Genomic DNA, 25342 nt, shown 5'->3' with positions numbered 1-25342 from the left:
ATGCCTCACCGATATAAACCAAGTGGTTTCTTTTTGTTTCTGCTTTTTCATACCTTTTAACTGTGTGTGTGCACGGACATACAATAAGTCAAAGTAGAGCTTTTCAGCGCAGAAGCAGATTTTACACATCTAAAAAAAACTGCTGATAATTAGCCAGTTCAGCTATAAAAGTGCACAGACACAGAAAATGTCCATATGAACCAGCAAGTTTATTTAAAATCATAAAATGACACTTTTTTAGATAAGCACATTGCTAAAACTGTACCTGCCATTTGACCGTGACTAATACAGACCCTCACAATCCTGACAATTCTGGAAATGTATGCATACTTGGGTAAACCATACCACTTGTGGGTACATGCTGCATGCATCCATGACAAATGACAGATCATAATAATTTTATGCATAAGTTTAGGTATCTCTGTATTCTGTAAATGAGGTTGTGTTTTTTTTTTTTTTTTGCAAGTAATGAATCACTGCTCTTTTGCTCAGTTCTAATCAAGAATGCAATACATTAAAATTAAGAAATAACTACCAATATTAGTTTCTGTAAACAGAATTAAAATAAGGTTAAACAAGATGTAATGAATTTCTTTTTATTTACATACTGAAGAATTATACAAGATGTTCTTTTGCATTTTCAGTCATGATAAAATCGAAATTAAAATGATGAAGTCCTGTAATCCAGGATTAAAATCTGTTTCAACAGATTCAACTAATGTATTAAAAAGGATGCATAAAAGCAGAGAATCAAGTTAAAGAATAATCTAACTGCATGCTCACAACATGCATTTACCTAGTAAAGTAGGGTTCAAAGGAACATATCGACATATTTCAATAAATTAAGGGATCTAAATAAAACCAGAAAATTAAAGGTAAGTCATGAACAAGAATTTTATGTTTATTCTCATGGAATTCATGCGCACAAAGTGTGCCCTTAGAAACAAACAAATAAAAAGAAAGACTTGTTTCTATGAAGACAATTAAAAAACTGAAAATCAGGTGCTACTTCTACAGAAAAACAACTTTATTCTAAAATAATATAAAATACTCAAACTCAGGTCTGTGTTCACTGTTCATAAGTAAACACTAAGCTATCAGTTAGCAGACTATTATACGCCTAGCTAATAATCAGCTGTTAGAATCAAACCCTGTACCTTGGATCTGCTAAGTAAAGATCTTAACCATACCTCTCGGCACAAGAAATCTGGGCAGAGCCACAAATAACAGAGGACAAAGGACCAAAAATATGGGCAGAATTTAAATACTGCTCTTATAAACTTAGAAAGTTGGCAGAATAACAGGGTTTCCATTAACATGTATTTTCTTGAAGGATATGAAATCTGAAACTCGAATGTCAGTCATTATTTAACAACTTCAATCTCCAGTGATTTGCCAGAAAACTACATTTTATGAGGATGGGACCAAACATAGCCAAAAATCCGGACACTTGAGAGGTGTGATCTTAACCATTACGCCAACCCCACCCCTACATGCATTATCCCATAATTTTATAACAGATGTTTACTAATTGTCTGAATTAATGAACAAGCACAGGAAGCTATCTAGCTCCAACCTCGCTAACATGAGTGTTGAGGGGAAAAAAGTAAAACAGAAAAACTAGTAGTTTTAAAACTTTGTTGATGAGCTCTATCACAATAATTTCCAAAAATCTTGAAACCCAAGTAGTGTTCCAAAGCAACAAGCCTGTGAAGAATAAGGGCTTGTTGCTTTGGGACACTACCTGGGTTTCACAATTTTTGGAAATTATTGTGACGGAGCTCATCAACAAAGTTTTTTAAGACTACTAGTCTTTCTGTTTTTTACTTTTTTTTCTAATTTTCTGAATTAAAACCTCTCAGGCCATAATGTTTTTTTTATTCCAGTTACTCCTGGAAAATGAATACAGGATTAAAAACACAGTCCACATGGAAGCCAAAAAAAGGCTCATGAATCAATGTGGGTTCTCATTTTGGAGTAAGAAGATGCTGGTGCCCAAGAGTTTCAGTGAACACTTCTACACTAATGATATATTTTACAACTGCTAGGTTCTAATAACCTCCCTATATTCTTCCCTCATCAGGCCAATAATAGAGTACAAAGCCCCTTTTGGCATGTACCTTTATACCCACCTGCAGGAACTGGTGAGACCTAAAAAGTTTCTCACAAGGAGAATTCAAGATATTCAACATCTGTCCTATATGGATTGCCTGAAATCAGTGTCACTATACTCCATTTCATACAGACTACTCAGACATAATCTCTGCCTTGCGTCTAAGGCAATCTCTGAGACTGCTTTATTGGAAATGCTGCATATCCGTAAGACCAATGGCTCAGGGGTTACTTGCACTAAATAACTTAACCTGGTAAGTGACATTAATAGAACCTGCTGGAGGGACAGGTTTGTCTCCCAGAGGTTACCACACCTGTGGAATAGACTTCCAAATTCATGTCAAGCAGAGCACCTCTTTGTCCCTCTTCAAGCGCAATCTGGACGATTGGATGGGTAACCATAAATTCACCCCAGGGGTCTCACCTGTCTCTCTCTTGGGCAGGGGCAATAGGTGCTGATCATGGAGACAAGGGCAAAACTTGGCCAGGTTTGTAAGGGCTCTAGGGCCATCAGCCTAATAACGTCCTATGATCATAAACTTGGTCTCTAGAAGAACATCTAGTTATTATAATGCACATATATAGACATCAATTTAAAAACAGATTTATTTTTTTACAAGACAAGAGGCAAGGTTAACACTGAAACAGATGAGAGGATTATGACTGGGTCTCTCTGATCATAACCACTGTATTATGTTTGTGACACGGATGCTAAGAAATTCACCTCAAAAGCAAAGCATGAGAAGTGAACTGTGGCATCCATATTGAGAACATATAATACAGATTTATTTTCCGAGACCTAATTATAATTCATTGTAGTGTATGGAGTTTTATTTGCCCCATATACTACCAGTTAAATGAAAAAAAAGTATGGGAAATTTAAGAGTTTTACCAGCACTGAAAGACGTGTAAAGTACTAGGCGATAGCGGACTGCTGTTAGTTCCCAGTGTAAATCATTTTAAGTGCCACTAAGAACTATTAGGATTGTCTCGCACATTTGCAAAATACTTCTTGACAAATCCAAAAATAACTGGGGGAGGCAAAGGCCTAAAATCAAACACACTTTTTTAAGAATTATAATAATTCACTTATAAAGTATCTTAAACAATGGGTTTTACATCAACATGCATCTTATGGGAAAAAAAAAACAGATTAAACTGCAATGTCTGTCATTAATGATTGAATGTAATCCTCAGTGATTTACCAGAAAATCAAAAATGTTACTAGGAACAGTGGACAAAAACTGAGGGAAAAATCAGAGACAATCTGCATAATGAGAAACAGCTAAGAAATACAGCAGGCAGAGCTGTCCACTGTTGGTCCCTAGTGAGAGTCATTTTGTTAAGTGATACTAAGTGCTGTTAGGATCTTGACCCTCATTTGGGAAGCACTTCACTTTTATTTTCTTTTTTGCAGAGTAATCATATCCATTTATGCACTGCATGGCATTCATTATCTTCTTGCTATGTGCAACAGCTGATGACAAGCTAATTATTTGTTTGCAGTAAGTATTGCCTGATTTCTTTCTAACTTCAGAATATCTACCCAAGTACTTCATCCTTACATTTTCAGGCTCCATGTATTAGTTTCCCCTCAAGTGTTAGGCGGTGATCTGTACAGACTCAGACACCTTGAGTGACATTTTACCTGTAAATGCACAACTGAAATTTCTCCAAAACCTAGTTGCACACAGGACAACTAGTCTGCAGTGGCAAGCACTGTCCACATAGTTGCAAACAGGACACTCCTGACAGTGATTAACATTCGCACTCTAACTGTCTAATCAATAAAAAGGGGTCTGTTGCCATGGATATGAACTTTCATACAGTCTCTGTTACCGGCTTGGTGGATATGGGTATCCTGAGATAATGTAGAAATTGTCTCATGTTTACTGACAACCAGTTATTTCTCAAACTGATATATGTGAGATGTATTTACACAATGTCACTGGAGGCAAAGCTCTCACATAAAAGTACTCCTAATGTCAATAATGTTGTCAGTAGTATACACACTGCACCCATCACTCACAATTCAAAGCAGACATATAGAGCCACATATGCTGAGTCACTTATATGTAACCTTCCTAAACCACAAAGACCTCCTAGATGAAGTACACATAACAAATACCCTCAACAGCCCCAAATGCACTCTTTCAAAACACCCACATCAACACATAAAACTATATCTCATGGAGTCTTTACATCTAAGCCCATAAGGCAAGTCACCACACAATCCAACATTCTAGTCATTGGAGACTCCATCGTGAGACAAACTGATGCTCCTCTAACCAGGCTGAGTAAGGAAAAAGTTAGTCAGTTGCTTATCAGGGGCTAGGATCTGCCACATTACGCATGCACTCAGGTCATTGGACCACAATTACCAATATGACTCAGTCATAGTCCATGTGGGAGTAAATGACCTGAGACGCAACTCCCTTGACTACATGGAGAGAGACATATCCTGGAGCTCTCAGAATGTGTGTCTCAGGCTGGTAGAAACCTAGCATTGAGCAGCATTTTACCTTCTCCAAGGTTGATGCAACAATACAAACACAAGATGAGTGACTTAAATAATTGGCTTTAGTTTCTGGTGTCATTCTGAGGGGGTGCAATATTTGTCAGCATGGAAGGAGGTCAACATATCATGCTGCTTTGTCAGGGATGGTCTGGCACCTCTCCCCTCTAGGCTTTTAAATATTAGCTAAAACACTGTCTTCCCCCATAGCACCTTTTTTTATGCAATGCCAAACTGAAATTACGTCGGACACAGCAAATCAAAACTAAGAAAATCTAAAGATATTGCTCCTCAATGCTAGCAGTCTAAACAAAAAACTCCACTCCCTAGAAGCTCTCTTTACCCAAGAGAATGCTGATATCTCTGCAGTCGCTGACATATGGTTTAAATCCAAGGAGAGCACACCAACAGTGCAAAGATATAATGCCTTCCACACATTTAGGCCAGCTACTTCACAGGCAGGAACTAAAGATGGAGGTGTCACTATTTACATCAAAAATAAATATACCAAGGCTGGTCAAACAGGACAATGCACTTGAGCTGCTCCATGTTTAAATCAGCATAGGTAAAATCCAGTACCACTTCCTTGCAAGCCCTTCCTCTATGACCCAGGAAACCCATACCATGTATTTAAACTTATTAGAAACACTAACCATCCAACCCAAAACCATATTCATGGGAGACTTTAATTACCCCACTATTAACTGGGAATCCTATACCACACCAAATGTACATGCACAAAGATTCCTGGATTTTGTGAACACAAACTCCCTGGACCAAGAGTACAACGCCTCCTTTGGTAAGCACCTAACCAGGCATATCCAATAATTGGAACATCCACAGAGGTTTCTCACAAAAATAATACAGGGCGTAAGTAACATGTCCTGTACAGACTGTCTCAATGCCCTATTATTGTATTCTGTCTCCTACAGGCTGTTGGGGGAGATCTATGCTTGACAAACAAGGCATTAAGCCCCGAACTGATGGGCCTCCTGCATATCCACAAATCAATCAACACCAAAATTACCTTTTCTAAAGACTTAGGCCTTGCCTGTAGTATAAACAGGACCTGCTGGAGAGACATGTAGGTATCCCAGAGACTACCCAGTCTCTGGAACAGGTTCCCCATCCATGTGAAGCAGAGTTTCTCCCTAAGCCAATTAAAGTGCATCATGGACAACTGGATGGGGACAGGGATGCCAGATTTCTTATCCGGCAGGTAGGAACCAAAAAACAAAAGTGATATTTAATGCGAAACACCTTTAGTTCCGCATTAAAACACAAGTAGCTCTGCGTTTGGCGATTTTTGATTGGTCCGTATGCGAGCCAACCAAAAAACAATCGCAACACGGAGCTACTTCTGTTCAATGCAGAACATCAGGCAGTTCTGCATTCAACAGAAGTAGCTCCAGTTTGTGTTTTTTTGATTGGCTCATATACCGGCATATGGGCCAATCAAAAAAAGCAAACAGGAGGCTGTTTCGCCATGATTTTATTTGGCAGTGTGGGACTCGGGATCGGGCTGCTGATCCCGGGACAGTCCCGCTCAAATAGATATGTCTGGCAACCCTGGATGGGGAATGGGAAATTCATCCCTGGTTTGGTGCCAATGTTTCTAATGAACAACGGCAGCCTTGTAAATAGCTCATCTCCCAGGCCCCTGCTTATAAAAGTTTCATCTCCCAAGTCCCTTCTTACTCTAATCAAGGGTAGCAAAACTTGTCAGAGATTTGGGATGCATGGCTAGGCTTAAAAAGGCCTTGTGGACATTATCCTAGTAAACACCTATGACTTCTCCTGTTTATTGTGTACTTTTCTTAAGTAAAAGCGAATATTAAAGGCATCTGGCTGACTATGTTTGCAGTTGACTGCGAGCTAGGAGCAGTCATTGAATCCCCAAATTACTTGGCCATCTTGTGGGAAGGTTTGTTTCAAATAAATGCTGTCAAAATCGTGATCTGAAAATAAATATCAAAGAAAATGCACTACTGTGTCCTTTAAGTCATCTATCCCTGGACACTACTATAATGGCAATTTGCCCCTAAGAGTTGACAGTTGATCAGGATTTGGGAACTTATGTGGACAATGACCTAACTTTTAACCAAGACGTGTCTATTGTTGTAAAGTCCTCCTACATTGCACAGCTTATAAACAAAGGGACTGTGTCTAAATCTAGGAATGCTATTGTTCCCCTTTACTCAGCCCTAATTAGGCCAGTCATTGAATATAACGCCCTCTTTGGTAAATATCTGTCCAGGCACATGCAACAACTGGAACACCCACAGAGATTACCTTACTAATAGAATGCAAAGCCTAAACATTATGTCCTACTTGGACGGACTCAAAGCCCTGTCACCATACTAGGTATACAACAGACTGCTTTAGGTGACCTGTGTCTGCATACAAGGCATCCTCCGACCCATTATTGATGGATTTATTGTACATCAGCAAGTCAAATAGAATCAAAAATACTCTGTCTGCTATCTAATACTCTTTTGCAATATCAATAGAATGGTTTACAGCAGGGGTGGGCAAACTTTTTGATTCGTGGGCCACATTGAGTTCTAACATTTGACAAAGGGGCTGGAACAGGAGCAGATAGATGGCATGCTTTGAAAACATCACCTCATTGGGGGAAAAATACACATCTTGGGATATGGAGAAAACATGTGCTTTAATTTCCAATGAAAATGAAGAAAAGCATTACAATAAAATCTCTGACTTCGAAATGAGTCTTTAAACACTGAAAATCAAATAAATGACCATTTTATTTTAAAGCACTGAAAGTTATGTTATCCTTCAGGATATCACCATCACTCTCCTCCTGACTGTCTTTTTTTTCAAAAACAGTAGGAGATGCAGATGTACTTGTCCTGTTCCTTTTATTCAATTTGTTTCCCCGGTGCCAAAAGTCAACAACGACCAGTGCAAGGACGAAACAGTTGCAGCAAGTCAATCTCTGGGCACAAAATACCTGCTGTCTCTACCATACATTCTTTTAAAAACTCGCCCTCAGACAGTGGTTTGCTGGCCTTTGCTATTTTGAATGAAAGCATAAAACTGGCCTTGGTACTTGACTCTTGAATGGCAGTTTGACGGTGAAAGAAACTTTGCTGAGCCTTCAAATTAGCTGCCACCTTCTCAGCAGCAGCTTCCCGTTCTTTTGTTGAGAGCTTGCTAGCATAATTAGCGTGCTTTGTGGCAAAGTGACGGCTAATATTATACTCTTTAAAAACCACCACAGTTTCTTGGCATATCATGCAAACAGCAGATGATCGGTGTTCAGTGAAAAAATATTTAGTTGTCCACTCCTTATTGAACACTCAACATTCTCTGTCCACTTTCCTTTTCTTGGGTCCGCTCATCTTCATACAGGGGCAGTGGGTCAAAGGGTAAAGTGCAAACGTGGAGTAATAGGCCTACGCTTCACCTCAACAAAGCCAATATATCTAGGGTGCGCCATCCAGTGAGGAAACATCAGAATTGCAGGGGAAATAAAACATTAACAAGGTTAATTTATTAAATTTTTTCAAGTTTGGCGGGCCGAATCAAAACGTTTAATGGGCCGCATGTGGCCGCCGAGCCGTAGTTTGCCCATGCCTGGTTTACAGTGACAGGTATATTTTGCAGAGGATACTGGTACTATGGATCAGATTCACCATCTGCATAAAACAAAGATCATCCCTCTCAATTTTCAAGCACAACTTAGACCTACGGATGGAAAACAGAAAATGTACCCTAGAACTGCCCCCTTACTATTAACGGACAGATGCAACTCCTTAATGCTTTATCCCATGCATGGGTCTTCTCAAATTATTTATGGTATGATCCCAATTATTCTCATTAGGGGTAATATATAATTATTGACCATGGCATGGAGAAGTCTAATCTATGACCAAATGTGATAGGTTACTTCAAGCTCAAAAAGAGAAATTTGCTAGGTTTAAAATGACCCACAAGGACAGCAAGCCTAGTACTTAACTAGGAGCCACTTTAGGCATAAAATAAATATTAGTGTTTAAACAAACCCTGTCCCTTTGGAAAATGAGATGGAGCTGACTCGCCATAACAGCTTGCAACTTGCAGAGGGCACAGCACAAACTGTCTTCCATATTACAAATCGCAAATTAGCCAGGTTAGCTGATTCAAATGGAGCAAGTGTTAGCTTCTTGAATATAACATTAAAATGCCAAGAAGGGACCACTGGTTTTCTTTGAGACCATTTATGCAAAATCCCTTTCAAAAACATTTTGACATGAGAATGCACTGAAAGAGAAGGAACTGTGGGCAGACAAGCTGATATGGTCGATAAATGAACCTTGAAAGAGCAGTAAGAAAGGCCACAGTATAGTAACTCACAAAAATATTGTAAAACCAGAAAACAGCCCTGAATGGTTGCTGGTTATACTGTTGGCACAAACTAGAAAACCTTTTCCATTTGCTAATATATGATTTTCTAGTAGCAGGCTTACTTGACTCCATTTGCACCTGCCACACATTCTCAGTAAATAGGTGCCTAAGGGGTATCTAATGACTGAAAATCAAAAGACTGAATCCCAAAAAAGACTGAAAATTCTAAATACTGAATGATGAAATTTGCCCCTTATCCACTGTTGTATGATCTTGGAGTTGGTATATATATCTATATATATATATATATATATATATATATATATATATATATATATATATATATATATTTAGCAGGGGGGGTGTGGGGGGTGCAGCCCCTCACATGAGGGGACCAGGGGGGGGCTTGACCCTTGCATTAAAAATGCATTCAATATTTTGAATTTTCATTCTTTTTGGGATTCAGTCTTTTGATTTTCAGTCATTTGACAGTAAACCAGAATTAAGACCCTATTATCTAGGCAGTCAACTGATGTTGATTGATGTCAGGGTGTATCAAACAGCCCTGTTCTTGTGCGAGTAGATCTAGTCTGGAAGGAAGCTTGTGTTAATTGCAGCTAGCCTTTTTGAAAAGAAGGGAGAACAATGTTTGCATGGGCCAGAAGGCCTTGTGGACATTATCCTAGTAAACACCACACTGATCTTCAGGGATTCCTTCTGAATCTTCATAAGTACCCTGGATATTAGTGGAAATGGTACAAAAGTATACAGCAGCATTCCTATCCAAGTAAAGGAAAAGGCATCTGTATTTCAGGCCTTCTTGCAAGGAGTCCTGGAGCAAAATTTTGCCAGCTGATTATTCAGAAAGGAAGAAATGAGGTTTCTTGAGGAATTCCACACAGATGGACCAAATCTTGCAAGACCCCTGATTTAGTTTCCAATCATGAGGATCAGCCTTTGTCCTGATAAGCTTGTCTGCCACACAGTTTTGTTCTTGTGGAATGTAAAACAATAAGTGAGAAGGTCACTGAAAAACCAATCAGTAAAAATAAAATGAAAACTCCAGCAAAGCTAGAACTTCCACTGAGTGACTTCCCAAACCTCTTGTATCAGAGGCACATGGGATATATGCAAATGACCCTTATGAACAGCAAGTGTTTCAGCTAATTGGCGATTCTGAATGTCCATGACTTGTTTCGTCATTTTAATGGACAATTTCAGGCCAATAAAGCCAAATCCCACTAGCTGTGGATATGCATATTTTGGCCTTATGACCTCATCAGCAGAGCACAAGCAGAGTGTTTAACTAAGCATAAGAAACACAGGACTGTTATACCCAGCTGATGTCCACAAGCAGAGTGTTTGACTAAGCATAAGTTTTCATTTTGTTTTTACTGATTGGTTTTTCAGTGACCTTCTCACTTATTGTTTTAGTTTGTTGTTTGGGATATTTTTGCAGTGACCCTAATGACAATGGACATCAGCTGGGTATAACAGCCCTGTGTTTCTTATGCATAGTCAAACACTCTGCTTGTGCTGTACTGATGAGGTCATAAGGCCGAAATATGCATATCCACAGCTAGTGGGGTTTGGCTTTATTGGCCTGAAATTGTCCATTAAAACGACGAAACAAGTCATGGGCATTCAGAATCGCCAATTAGTTGAAACACCTGATGTTCATTAGGGTCATTTGCATATATCCCACGTGCCTCTAATACAAGAGGTTTGGGAGGTCACTCAGTGGAAGTTCTAGCTTTGCTGGAGTTTTCATTTTGTTTTTACACTTACAGAATGTAGGAAGTTTGTAGAGTGAGATTTTGCTGTGAAGCTATATTCCAATCTAACATGTCTAGTCTGCAGAGGGAGTATGATCTGGTACCTTTTTGCTTGTTGAACTACTATATGACTGTGATATTGTCTAAAGCTTTAACAGATCCTGTGGAACAAAGACAATTCAGACAGCTGAGTGTCTTAGGGTAATTTTTTTTTTTTATATTTATGTGCTTGAATCTGTTCTTGGTGTCCACACACCTTGCACTTTTGACTACTATGGAACATAAAGGGAATAGAGAGATCTGGATTTACGGATATCTGTTTTCTCCAATACGTGATTTCCCTTCTGATAAACCCCAGCAGTGGGATCTGAAAAGACAACAGATGTTGGTGCTTGGACCAAACAGAATTCAGACATCACAGTATCCTTTTCATGTGGAAACTTGCCAGGAGTATCATGAGAATCATAGAAGCCATGAGACCCAAAATCCTGAGGTGCTCCCTTGCGGTGACCAATGCCTGAGTGAAAACCCTAGAAATAGATACAGATATATTTATTTCCTGTGAAAAAAAAAGCCTTTTGAACTGTGGCGTCTAGCTGACACCGTAGAAAAATGATCCTGTGAGGAGGAGTCATTGGAATCCCAGCTTGTATATGCGATTTCTCACCCAACAGAAAGTCTCCTGATACTTTGAAAAAGACTCTGCAAAGATAAGCAAGTTGTCTCAATATGGAAAAATGTGGATACCCTGTAGCCTGCAATGATCTACAACTGGAACTAGACACTTTGTGAAAACTCTTCGTGCAGTAGTTAGTCCAAAGGCTAAGGCAGAGAAAGGATAATGGGATCCAGATACAAAGGATGAACAAGAATGTGATGAGCATTTTTTTTTTATTTACTGTTACAAGGAAACTTGAATGAGGAAGAAGGGATAACAGGTTGTGATGTGACATCATTTTGAAGTCGGGCACTGTCACAAACAGTTTTAGGAAAGAAAGATCCAGAACTGGTTGCCAAACATTTTCTTTCTTTGCTACTAAAAGCAGCCTTGAATAAAACCCCTTTCCCACTTGGGAAGGGAGAACTGGTTCTGTCAGTCCCTGGGACAGCAAGTGATGAAGGACAGGTGGAAACAAGAGTCTAGTCTGAAGGCTGATGAAATACCCCCCCGGAAAGTAAGAATTTCCTTTCACCATCATCTGTAACCTCGATGAATGATCTTCAGAACCAATTTGTCTGATAATGTCCTTTGAAGACATAAGTGGAGATTCATACTTTCTAGAAGAAAAAATGGCTGCCAGGGTGAGAACGTCTCTCGTATAGTTATTCTGACTTACTGAACTGTCCTTGATTTGGGGAGTGTCGCTCATCCAGTCAGGATAAAATTCTGTTCAAGCAGCTTCATTATGTACAAACACATCAGGATTGAGGCTTAATAACTTTAACTTAGATAAACTTACTTACAAACTAGCTATTACACTCATACATGCTCACTCTCTCGCTGCACTCTCAAAATGGCATTGAAGCTAGCACGTGCTTGCTATTTATATGAACATGCCAACCTTGAAAAGTTTCTTAAAGGTACAATGCGCACACAATTCTACATCCACCCTCTAAGAAATAGGTCATGCAATATTGACGACATTAACTGATATGCAATCATACAAATAATTCTTTGTCATGCAATTCTACAGAACTAAATACATAGAGCCAATTATGCCCAGGTTGCTGTGTATTTCACACTAGGTCTGGAAATATGACCAAATATGTGACACAGAAATTAGAATTAGGTCTAGCAACTGGGACTGTCGCTGCTGAATGTTCAACTTTAGGGAAATCAGGAACATCATAAGGAACGAGTAGAAGTTAAGACACATTCTGCAACAGGAACATTGTCTGGACTGCTCTGAAATCTAGAGTCTATCACAGGAACAATGCTGCAATATAGATTCTGGTACAGGAAGATGTCTGCAATTTCTCTTGTACTTCACACACTCAGATTCTACAAAGTAAGATCTCGGCTTGGTACATAGACCTTTTACTTGACCAATCGAGTCAAAACCTTTCACCATTTGTATCCTCACTGTCTCTCCTCCTTTCAATGGACGAAGAAATCTGCTCGATTTATCACAGATGGACATCTGAAAAGAGTGCTTTCTGAAAAGCTGAGCCCTAATTGTCCTGTTGTTCTTAGCTTTAGGCCTCAACAAACTAACTAATAGGCAATGTTGTTCTGGTTTGGCTCGAAGTCTCTGATAAGGTGAGCCAAGTCTATCATCACAGGGTATGTTTCTGAGACTAAGTAAATTCAAAAAGACATCAGTAGTATCACACTTTGACCTCTCAAGTAATTGCTTTGCATTCTGTACTGCACATTTATGAAGTCCATTTGACAGTGGACATTCTGGACTACTGGTAATATGTACAAAGTCCCATCCTTTTACAAATTTCTGAAACTAACTGGTAAATTGGGTACAATTGTCAGAAATAACTTTGTGGACTACCATGGAATAAGAAATGATGTTTCAACTATGTTGTTAGGTAGTAAATCAATCTCAAACCAGTTCAAATAAAAGTCTGCCAACACTATAATGCTGATTGTTCCACTCAAATATATCAGTGGCTACTGTTGACCAAGGTAGTTCAGGAACTTGACTTAGCTGAAGTGTTTCTTTTTGCAAATGCAGTTTAGTACTGTTGCATACCGAACAAGAAGAAAGCACTTTATCAATGTCTTTTACTAGAGAAGTCCAAAATACTAGTTCTCTTCCCCTTCTTTTGGTAGATTCAGAACCTGTGTGACCATGAAGCAAAATATGGATATATTCATGATGTATGGAAGCAGGAACAACAATTTTAGGATCTTTGAAAATAACGCCTTCTTCCAAAAACATCTCACCTCTGTAAGGAAAATAAGTTTGCACTTCAGGTGGTACTCTAGATTGCTTTGATGGCCATCTGATATTAATGTAGTGGTTGAGCTTTTGCAAAACTGGATCAAGTCTTTGTATGATCTTTCAGCTCAAGAATCGTGGGGGAACAATTACACACTTCCAAGAAGTCAAAGTCAAAATTCTCTGCATGAAGCTGTTCTGTAGTATTTCTGGGCAATCTGGATAAGGCATCAGCCAGATAAAGTAGTTTGCCTTTTGTAAAGACCATTCTGAAGTTGTACTTTTGCAATTTGAGCATCATTCTTTGTAATCTCACTGGAGCTGAATGCATAGGCTTCCTTAGAATAGTAACTAGATGCTGGTGATCAGTTTCAATCTGAATAGCTCAACCATAGATATAATCATGAAACTTTGAACATGCAAATACTATTGCCAAATGTTTTCTCAATTTGAGCATACTGCATTTCAATTTGAGTAAGAGATTTAGATGCATACGCTACTGGTCTGCCTTCTTGAAGAATAACTGTGCCAAGACCAAATTTTGAAGCATCACAGGAAAGAGTTACTGGTTTACTGAGATCATAGTATCAATGTAGGTAGGATGGGAATTTTCTGCTTAAGGTCTCAAAATGCTCTCCAGTGCTGCTCCAGCCAAAACCATATAAATGTTTTGCACATCAGCTCTCTCAAAGGTGTTGTCAACTCACTGATGTCTGGTATAAACTTGCCTAAATAGTTGACCAAACCAAGAAAATGTTGTTGAGCCTGAACATCATCTGGTGCTGGCATCTCAAGAATGGCTGCTTGCTTGGACAGGTCTGGTCGCAAGCCAGTGCTAGTAAATAAATGACCTACATATGTAACCTCTGGTAGTCTGAATTTGCACTTCAGAGTATTGAGCTTTAAGTTCACTTCACGAGCTCTGTCTAAAACTTTCTTAAAATTTCTGTCATGCTCTGCTTCACCATTGCCTCCAACCAATAAATCATCAACTATTATGGCATAAGGATAACCTGAAAAAATTTGCTCCATTGCACGCTGGAAGACTTCACTTGCAGAATTTATAACAAATGGCATCCTGAGGAATCTATATCTGTCAAATTGGGTACTGAAAGTAGTCAATAATGAGGATCTGCAATCAAGCATCACTTGTCAAAATTAACTTTTTGCATCCAAGACAGAAGTGGCATTTGGTATTAGGGGGTCAACTTTGACTGTATGCATTGGATCATGTGGTCTATTTAATGCTTTGTTCAAATTTCTTTAGTCAATACATATTCTGATTTCATCTGAGCCTTTTGTGTGGGTTGCTACCATGGACATCCATTCAGTTGGTTCTATAACTGGACAAATTACACCTTGCTGCACCATTTTATCCAACTGAGTTTTAACTTCATTCTGCATAGCTATCAGAACTTTTCTTGCTGGTCTGACCACTGGACTGACCTCTGGGTCTAACATCATACACAAGTAGAAGTTTGCTCAACTTGTCATCAAAAATATCAGCATTCTCTGTAAAAATAGCTTCAGTAAAATTGGAACTAGGATATGTGCTTGTATGATGAACTTCTTTGAAAAAAAGGCAGATTCACTCTCAAACTGTCTCTGAGATCCAATGACTGCCCAAGTCTTCAGACTACATAGAATAATAAATTGTACCAGTTCCTAGCCAAATAAAATGAAAGCATTATTGAGCCTTTGGTTTGAATTTCTTCACTTCCATAAGCAACAAGTTTTCTACAACTAGCCACACTGAGTTGTTCACCAGTTCTCACCTTAGCAAATGTGTCTGCTGACATGACACTACACTTTGAGCCAGTGCCTACTTTAAGCTTGGTGGATTTACCATTGATTTGAACAGTACAAAACAGTTCATTCTTTGTCAGCAAATTTACTGCATCAACCTTTTCACCAGTTACTGATACACCATCTACATAGAAAGTAGAATTGCAGGTCTCTATATGATCAACTTGCTGTTTCGAGTGACCCTTCTTTAATAACTGTGTGGAGTGCACTTGATTTGTAAAGCTTTTGAAAATGGATCCTTTTTTACACTCATAGCATTGCTGACCAAATGCTAAGTATTTTTCTCTTTTGGACTCCTGACTGGCACCACAATTGCGACAGTTAACAATAAAGCCGGATTTGGGTTTTGCTGACACACCCTTGTCTTTTCTTAGAACATGCTGGAAAACTACGGGATCTCCCAGGAAAACCCTCAAGAGTGGCAGGTGCCATGTGCTTAGGCCTGCTTCTGCTAGCCACATGTTGCATGCTGTCTACATTTGCTCTGGAACGTGCTGAAACCATGCTCTTATCACTTGCAAGCATACTTACGTGCCTTTCTGTAACTTCATGGATTTGACAGATGTCAGTAGCTTTGCTCAGTGTTAAATCACTGTCACGAAGAAAAATCTTTCTCACTGCAGCACTTATACTACCACACACAAGCCTATCCTTTATCACCTCATCTTTAAAGTCACCAAACCGACATGTTTTAGCTTTGTTTCTCAGGTCAGTTACATAAGCTGCAAAAGTGCCCCCTGGTTTTTGATCTCTTGTGTAAAACAAATGCCTCGCTAATGTAATATTTGTCTGGGGGTTACACATTTCCCTGAATTTGCGATTCAAACACTCACTGTCTTCCCTTCACTCAGCCTGTACAACAATATGACGGTTTTCACCTTCTTCCTCATATACTGCTACACAAGTGAATGCTCCCTTTCAATGGCCTCTGGCCCAGCTAGGTTTAGCAAGATGAATGCTTTGATGCATCTCTGTCAAAATAAGCTGCTTGTATAAAAATATTGTACTCTTGCTCAAATGTTCTCCAATTTTCTGCAATATTCTGATGAAACACCAATGGTAATGGTTTTTGAAATTTGTCTGCTGTATTAACACATACCTGTGAAGACTTTTGCAAGTTTGCATGAACACACAATCACGTCAGAAATTTATTCCAGTATTTGTAACTATGCCTAATAGCACAAGAAATTTATGAATAACTGAACTTTGCGAAATAAGTCTCTTGGGCACTGTAATACACTTGAAATCACCATACTGTAAGAAATCACCTCTTATCAGTGTAACAAACATTACAAATTGACTGCACTGTACGAATAAACTGGGCAAAAGACGTTCTGAGTAAGAAACATTTGAAAGTAACTGCACTTTGTAAATAAACCATACACAGCACACAAACTTTACCAAAATGGCTGTCTTTGCTAAATAACTCTTTACAGTGCAAGAAACACACTAATGGCGGCATCTTGCGAATAGACACACCAAGCACAAGAAACTTTTTGATATGGCTGTATTTTGACTGTACTTCACAAAAAGTTGCACTTTGCACACAAATCAACTCTTCAGAATTAATGCACAGTAACAAGCACACACTCTAAGCACTTTTACACACTTTAAGATACTTCAAATGCCCTTAATACAATGCGAAATAGTAGATATGCCAAACCACAGTACTTTGCCAAAAAACATGCAATCACCTTGCTTTATGTTTAATGTGCCCTTTTTGCCCTTATGTTCATTTTGCTCGTTTAATCTTTTTCCATGCCCACTATACTTTTCTTGTGCTCTTTTTGCTTTAAACATGCCCGTTTTGCAATTCCGAGGTAATTCCAAATTCCTTACGTGCTGTTCTGATAATCATTTTATCAAATATCTTAATTTTTAAAAATTTCATATAATTAATAAACCTTTTGTGCCACTCGGTTGTTTAATAATACAGTTTGTGCCTTGTAATGTTCTTTTTTATCTTTTTTATAAAATAAATCGTTTGCGCAAGTTTTAATTACCTTTGGTTCATTTCTGGCCGTTCTTCGTGCTTGTTTCTCTTAGTTTACCTCCACTGTTATCTCTGCACTTAGTTGCTCTGAAAAGCAGTCTCTGGAATCCTGGTTCTGACACCATGTCGCTCATCGAGTCAGGATAAAATAGACGAGTCTTTGTGGGTTCTGTTCAAGCAGTTTTATTATGTACAAACACATCAGGATTGAGGCTTAATAACTAACTTAAATAAACTTGTAAACAAACTAGCTATTACACTCATAGATGCTCACTCTCTGGCTGCACTCTCAAAATGGCATTGAAGCTAACAGATGCTTGCTATTTATATGCACATGCTGATGTTGAAACGCTTCTTAAAGGTACAACACACACACACACTATTCTACAGGGAGTTTCCAAAATTTTTCTTGGAATCCCTTTGCCATTTCTTCTTAAACGCTTGTTTTCCTATATTATGTTGAGACTGTTTATTTTGATTCTTACCAAAATTGATTCTTACCAAAATTGATAAGAGTTAGAGAATCCCATAGAAAACTTGGAAAAGGAGGGTTGAAAAATCTTATATTCCCTTTATCATTGTACTCCTTTCATTATACTTATAACCTCTTCAGCAGAGGGGCCAAAAACTCCAAAGGAGAATTAAAAAATCTCACTATCATCATCATCTGGGAGTTTGTGAGAACACAACCATGCAAACCCCCTCAAAAACAGTATCAGTGGCCCTAGCCCTGGAAGTAGTATGAAGAGTTATACAGACACTATTATAAAGGATTTTTCCTCACAAAAAGAAACTGTATATAAAACATTCCTCATACTTTTGTAATTAGTCAGAACAAGCCTTAACATATGAGCCTAACAGTTTAAAATTCTGAAAAATCAAAGATGATTTTTCCCATACTTATCAAAACAGTAGGTTTGGAATTGAGTAAGTGTTAAGCAGCAGTATAACTGCTAGATCAAACTTGGGAAGAGTGTATAAAAACTTGTAATACTGAGGAATTTTATGTATCTTATCTGCCTTTTTAGGAGCAGTTGGCTGACTGCCAGGAAAACTGCAGGCAGCAACATGCACATGCTCCAAAGCTGACAAAACTGGTTGAATGAGTGACGGTTCTGGAAATTCCTTCTGTAACAGCTCATAGTAGTTTCTGAGGGATTGAAAAACCTTGGTGTTCTCCACTGAAAACATTGGCAACATTCTAGAAATAGTCTCAGAATAAAAGAACCCCCCCCCCTTCCAACAGGGAGGGTCAGAAACTGAGCACTTCTTTAACTCTGAATCAGAAATCTGAGGAGAAATCCCTGTATCTGTCCCTTCAACTTCCTGTCCAGATTCAGAATCGCAAATCTCTTCAGCAAAGGAGGTACTTTTTTACCAGAAACTACTGTTTAAGAAAGATTAGTAGCCTGAATTTAACCCTGAGCCAGACCCATTAAACTACTCCAGTCCAAGGAAATTTGAAGAGTAGTAGATTCAAGTTTTTTTTTTTTTTCTTTTTGATAGGAAAAATGGGACCAACATGCTATTAATGGTAGTAGCAGCAGCTTCCTCAGGGATGGGCCAAGTAACATTCTGACAAAACAGGAAAGCTTTCCCTGTACCCTATCCCGACAACAGTGGCTCTCTCTCTTGCCCAGTGAGAGGACCCCAAAAGCTACAGAGGATGTGGCTAACCCCGGTTCATAGGGGCTGTAGGTGTTACACTACAGGGATCTGGAATAAAAACTGAGTGGTCTGAGGTACAAATAATGGCCACAACAGTCATTCACGTGCATTGGAGGCAAATTGCTAGCTTGCTGTGATGGCAAAGGCTGTATGCCTAACTTTTTCTTTTTGTGGCTAGAAGGAGCAACATTGGGACTGACTGACTGTTACATGGTCAAACCAAAAATGGTACCTCTTTCCCCAGGAAAAAGCAGCAAAAAACGGTAAAAATGTAAAGCGTTTAAAAGTAATTTTTTTCAAAAAAAGCCAGTAAAAAGCACTTTAAAACACTTATTAGCTCCCAACAGTAAAATCAGCATAATTTCTCCACATACAAATGTTTTAAATACCTTAACTTTTAAAATGATAGGAAGAAAAAGTATTCTCATTTTAAAATACAGCATAGTCTTGTGACAGTATGTTAAAACAAACTCCTAAATTTAAAATAAGTTTCATGAAGAGGAAAATAATAATAAACAATAACAAACTGAATGGAAGTTTTTCCCCCAAAAAGAACTTATCTGCCCAGCAAATGAACAGTACAAGCTTTCCATCAATCAATGAAAGCCTCAGATGAACATACTCTTTAGGGAGAGTAAAGCTCTGAAGGGCTTGTCACCTAAACCTGTAGTTTAATCAGCTCAGCTCAAGCTGCCAGACAGTTTTGGCAGATGGAAGGTGTCCTGAAGCTTTGTAAGCTGGTCGTTTACTATATCCTTCACAGGAAATAACCCATACAGCCAAGACTACTGCAGCAGTGATCAAAAGGATCAATATTATGTGTCATCACAGCTTTAAAAAGTAGCTTTCAATTTCCTACCTTCTGTGATGACATGCACGTGTCTGAAAAAAAAAACTTTTCCTAACTTCTAAATGATGGAAGCAAGACAACATCACAATGCAGCTGTGTTAGTTCATAGGCAGTGAATAAGCATGTAGTCCAAGCCACCATTAGTGAGTCCAGTCCAAATTCCCAATTGCCCCACAGTACTATCTGGTTAAGTGCAATTGATTAAGGTTCGACAGGCAAATGAAGGCTGTGGGAATCAAACCCTGCACCACAGGAACAGCTCATTTGGGATTTCACTTCTACAAAGAGGCCAGTCATAAGTGGAACCCCTCAGGGATCAGTCCTTGGATCGCTCCTTCTTGGTATTTCCTTCTCCAAAGTCCAGGCCAATGTCAGTGGTCTCTGGCTGACTAAATTTGCAGATGATTGCAAATCAGGAGCAGACACAATCTTACACTGACACAAATGTTCTACAGGAGGGGCTGCCACAGACAAACAACTGGTGTCAGAGACATGGACTAAAACTAAATGCCAAGAAATGCGTAACAGTATCCTTTGGGAGGTTATCCATCCCTGGTAAATATCACATAAACAACACATCCTTTAGAGTTGACCCAGTAGTCAAGGACTTAGGGAGACTCATAGATAGTAATCTAGCCTTTAATCATCATGTGTCTACAGTGGTGAGGAAATCATTCTATGTTGCGCAACTTATAAACAAAGGTATGGCACTCAAGTCCAAGGAAGTCATTGCTCCACTGTATTCGGCATTCATGAGACCTGTCATTGAGTACAATGCCCCCTTTGTAACCAGGCATAGCCAACAACTGGAATGTCCACAGAGGTTCCTCACTATAGGAATACAGGGCATAAGTACCTATCCCTGCATTCTGTTTCCTACAGGTTTTTGAGGGGAGCTCAATGCATGGCATACAGAGCATTGTCAGAACCCACTCTGATGGACCTCCTGCATATCCACAAAACAAACAGCACCACAATTACCTGTTCTAAAAGACTTAAACCTTGCCTGTGATATAAATAGGACCTGCTGGAGAGAGAGGTTTTTTATTCCAGAGACTACCCTGTCTATGGAACAGGCTCCCCATTTATGTGAAGCAGAGATCCTCCCTAACCCAATTCAAGTGCAACTTGGACAATTGCATGGGAAACCAGAAATTCATTCCTGGTCTGGCACCTATGTCTCTAATGGACACAGGTAACCTGTAGATGGTTCATCTCTCAAGCCCACGCTTACACTTATCATGTATCAGAGCTTGTCACAGATAAGGGATGCATGGCTAGGCTTAAAAGGGCCCTTACAGTCATTAGCCTAGTAAACACCTATGAACCATTGCCTTAACCATCTGCACTAACTGCCAAACTTTGTATTTCCTTCTTAAAGGACACATGCTGTGGATGGAGTATGATGTTCATGACTAATTCATCAAAAGAAGCTGTGATCTGCGCAAAAAAAAAAAGTTTATTCGTTGTTAATTCTATAAATTACATGCCCTTATTGGACCCACGGTGGTGGTGCTGCGGTAGAGTTGTGGCCTCACAGTAAGACGCTGTCCGGTTCGATTCTCAGCTAGAGCATCTTCTGCGTGGAGATATGCGTGAATGGGCGTACCTTCGTTGAAGGTTGTGCGTCAGGCCTGGCAAGCTGGTACGTAAAAATCAACTGCCAATCATTAGCGGACTGGAGTTCCGCTGTGGTGACCCCTCTTTAAATTCTAGCCACAGTTTTTCTCTTCTTATTCCTAACCTTTTTATTCTACATCAAACAGTACCATTACACTACGAATGGTGTCAAATAACTTCACCCAGGCATCCATGATCCATCTTCTTTAGGACTACATTCAGAATTCTTATTTCTAGTATGGTCTTATGCAAAATGAGTACATCCTTCACAGTCCAAGACCTGACCATAATTCCACTGCATCTGCACTTTGGAATTTTCCAGTCAGTTTCTTGCAGGTTTAGATCTCCTTTCAGCATAATTCTTTCTCTAACCAGATTCCTTTATTCTTTTCTCCAGTTTCTCATCCTCTTCCTTAAACATGGCTGGAGGCTGACCCACTTCATCAATTCACCAGCATGACGTGTCATTCTTCCCCCTACATAACCTTGTACTTCACCAACATCTCATTCCTCACCAGATTCTTCAAAAACTATCCCATGTCCTCAACAGTCAACTGTCCACATTTCTGTGATACTCCAGCATCAGTTACTGAACTGTCACCATCTTACACACAGACTACTTGCACTGCATGGTGCCCTTCTCTTCATAGGTTCATAGGTTCATACTAGGCTATCTGCCCAAGGGCATTTATAAGCCTAGCCCATAGTTATGTGGCTTTCGCCACCCCTTTAGTTTGAATAAAAACTATGCCTATCATTTTGCTGTGCCTCTGTCAAGCAGTGACACTGAAGTAATCCCTGGGGTATATCTGCAATCTCCCATCCATTGGTCAAGATTCCTCTTGAACAAGGCCAAAGAGGTGCTCTGCCTCACATGTACCGGGATTTTGTTCCACAGCATAGGGAGTCTCTGGGTGATGAATCTGTCCCTCCAGCACATTCTATTTATAACCGTGTCAAGGTTTAAGTCTCCGCCCTTGTGGTTCTGAGGATCTAGATTTTTGAGGTGAAGCATATTCATCAAATCTGGGTTTGACATGGCCTTATATGTCAGGCACAGGTCACCTCTGAGCAAGCGGTATGAGACTGAATAGAGCTGGAGTTCTTTCAGTCGGGCAGCATAAGACATATTTTTGAGACCCTTTATCCTTTTGGTGAGGAACTTTTGGGGCCTTTCAAGCTGCAGCAGGTGTCTGGTCAGATACATTCGAACGGGCATTGTACTCAATCATAGGTCTAATGAGTGATGAGTACAGGGGACGATGACCTCCCTTGATCTAGATGTGAATCCCTTCATGATCAGGTGGGCGATATAGAAGGTTTTCCTAACTACTTTAGCAACATGAGTGTTAAGCGAAGGCTACTGTCAACCTGGGTCCCCAGATCCCTGATGACTTTTCTGTGCTCAGTGGATTGCCACCTATATGGTAGCTAGGGGTAACCTTGTTTTTCCCAAGGGTATGACTATGCATTTTTGGCGTTTAACTTCAGGCCATGGCTCTGGCACCAGTTATCCGTTTCTGTGAGGCCCTTCTGGAGGATATCTGTGCCAGATGTGTTTTCGACTATGGCCCAGTTTGCAGTCATCTGCAAACTTTGTCAGCCATAACCCTCCTGTGTTTGCTTGTACTTCAGAAAAGTAGATGCCGAACAAGAGTGGACCCAGGACTGAGCCCTGTGGGACACCACTTGTGACAGGCTTTGAGTCTGACACGGCTCCAGCAACTCTGACCCTGTGGGTTCTGTCACTTAGCCAGTTTGCAACCCATCTTGTGATGTATGGGTTTACATTCAAGCTGATGAGTTTTTCGATGATACCTGAGTGGGGTATTGTGTCAAGGCCTTTGCCAGGTCGAGGTAGGCTGTATGGACTGCCTTTCCCTCATCAATGGCCTTGGTGACAGTCTCGAAAAAGTCAACCAAGTTTAAGAGGCAGGATCTGCCTTTGACAAAGCCAAACTGGGTTGGATCCAAAGTCTGCAAGTTCCCTATGTCTTTATTTATGAGTTCCATTATGATCCTCTCCATGGCTTTGCAGATAAGTCTTGTCAAGCTAATGGGGCGGTAATTTCCAGGGTCTGTGGAGGCACCGCCCTTATGAAGTGGGATCACAGTCGCCGTGCGCCACTCCTTGGGTACGTATCCTGAGGTGAGGCTAAGATTAAACAGCTGTCCTAACTGTGGGTTTAATTCCTCATTGAGTTCGTGAAGCACACAGCCTGTAATGATGACTGGAACTAAGTATTTATGCTGTACCTCTGGTTCATCACATTCTTTCACAACCTTCCTCCTGTCACTGCTAACCCTCGTCATGAAACAGTAAGCCAACCCACAACCCCTTGGAATTCTGCATTGTCCAGCCACACTACGAGTAATTCTTGTATATTGCTATACTAAATCTTGTCATTTTTTTCCTTCTAATGCATGATTTGCCCCTTCTTTTATGTCATTTCTTCTCCACTTTCTATTTTAGATTAACAACCCATTTAATGTGATTACTTTATTTACATTTGTTGACCAGGAGTGTCCGACTGTACGTAGGTCCAGGGAGAAAAGCTCCACAGTTAAAATATACAGACAGTAGTTACATTGAATTTACATAGCAATTAACAATTTGAATCAACATAGCAATTAACAATTACACACACAGTTACAGATAAAGAACACAGTACATCAGTAGACAAATAGAATCTTTATCATCTGCAAAGTACATAACAGACATTAACAATTGTTACAATATGAAGTTCCTGCTGTACAAGGAAGAGCTGACCCTTAATTCACAGACTGTCTCTCTGTTGGGCCTCCCCCTCCACTCGAACCAGTCCACATCTCTTTACCCTCACCCAGTGCTGTCACCAGTCATTATACTACCACCTACCTTTCCTCAGTGTGTTGGCTGCAGGCACATTTAGCACTTAAGAGAAAGCAGTCTCCAACCCCCTAACCTTACTGGCACATCCTTTCAGTACCTTCCTAGCCCTGCTTGGTAAATCAAGGTCTACACGGACAGATCACTGGGGTCTACATACACCACAACAACCATCTCTCTCCCTCTAGTAACAACCTTGGTCACCTCTTTCCGTGTGTAACCCTTGAGGCTCTTAAATACAACTTAGTCTCCCCCATTCTCCCTTTCCAGTATCCATAACCTATGAGGAGACTCAGACTGCAATTACAAAATATTCCTCATCTGTCCCCATAGCACACTGGTTCTCATTTCCTTCACTCAAAATTTGCATGCTATCATTCTTTGTATTGGCAACACAATCTCCTCCATCGGCAGCATCCAAAGTCATTCTCACTATATGTGTTGGTTTCCTTGTAGAGCAACTGATTCCTTTCCAATCCATTTTGTATTTTCATGCTATTACTGGCCAATCCTCTCTCTCTCACGAATTGCAAATCCTGCCTCTAAGTTTCAAGCTGCTTTTTCTCTCCTTAAAACCTTTCGACTCTTTACGAGTTTCCAGCTGCTCTGTTTTAAAACTCTTTCTACCATTTCTAGAAGTCTTCTGTCTGGGACATGTATTTGGAAGGATATGTGCAAACCAAACAAAAACAGCCTCTGTCACTGAAAAGATAAAACCACAGCAGGATGTCCCTATTGTCTTCATCTTCTTCTGTAAACTGAGGACAACTGAGACACTGCAGGTGGCAGCCCCTGGTGGGTTCACAAAAAACTGATGTGGGGGGAATACAGACAGTTAGTTACACACACACACACACACACACACACACACACACACACACACACACACA

The 25342-nt window shown here is 39.8% G+C and overlaps 1 protein-coding gene across 1 annotated transcript in view; it reads right to left on the bottom strand.

Moving 5' to 3' along the window:
• Positions 1-25342, bottom strand: part of LOC122810135 (T-cell immunomodulatory protein-like) — a 1047680-nt gene that overhangs the window by 229691 nt on the left and 792647 nt on the right. The window lies entirely within an intron of this gene.

The sequence above is a fragment of the Protopterus annectens genome, chromosome 8.part1 (assembly GCF_019279795.1).
Source record: "Protopterus annectens isolate FY-2018-M chromosome 8.part1, PAN1.0, whole genome shotgun sequence".
NCBI classification, from domain to species: Eukaryota; Metazoa; Chordata; order Ceratodontiformes; family Protopteridae; genus Protopterus; species Protopterus annectens.
This window is presented reverse-complemented; position numbering and strand designations above follow the sequence as displayed.